Source organism: Elephantulus edwardii, unplaced genomic scaffold (genome assembly GCF_000299155.1).
Source record: "Elephantulus edwardii isolate Elephantulus edwardi_28Jun2011 unplaced genomic scaffold, EleEdw1.0 scaffold00113, whole genome shotgun sequence".
NCBI classification, from domain to species: domain Eukaryota; kingdom Metazoa; phylum Chordata; class Mammalia; order Macroscelidea; family Macroscelididae; genus Elephantulus; species Elephantulus edwardii.
Window position 1 is genome coordinate 2,776,397 of NW_006399863.1, and position 295 is coordinate 2,776,691.

Here is a 295-nt window from a genome sequence, read left to right on the forward strand (position 1 = left end):
ACACAAAAACCACACTTTTATTAACCATTTTATGCCTTAAAATGAACAGCTTCAGCAAATATGAACTGCTGCCTGTGCTCAGGAAACAGAAGCAAGATTGGTCCAAATGCTTTCATTTGCCAACTGGACTTTAATGCCACTTGAGCCAAGCTCAGAGGAAAACCTTTCTTCACACTTCCCTGAAATGTTCAAAAGAAAACCAAGTGGAGACTTCCACCATCTACAGACACAGTCACGCCCTGAGCTGGAGTCTCATTGGTCATCACTGCCGCTGTCACGCCACTCACCCCTGCCG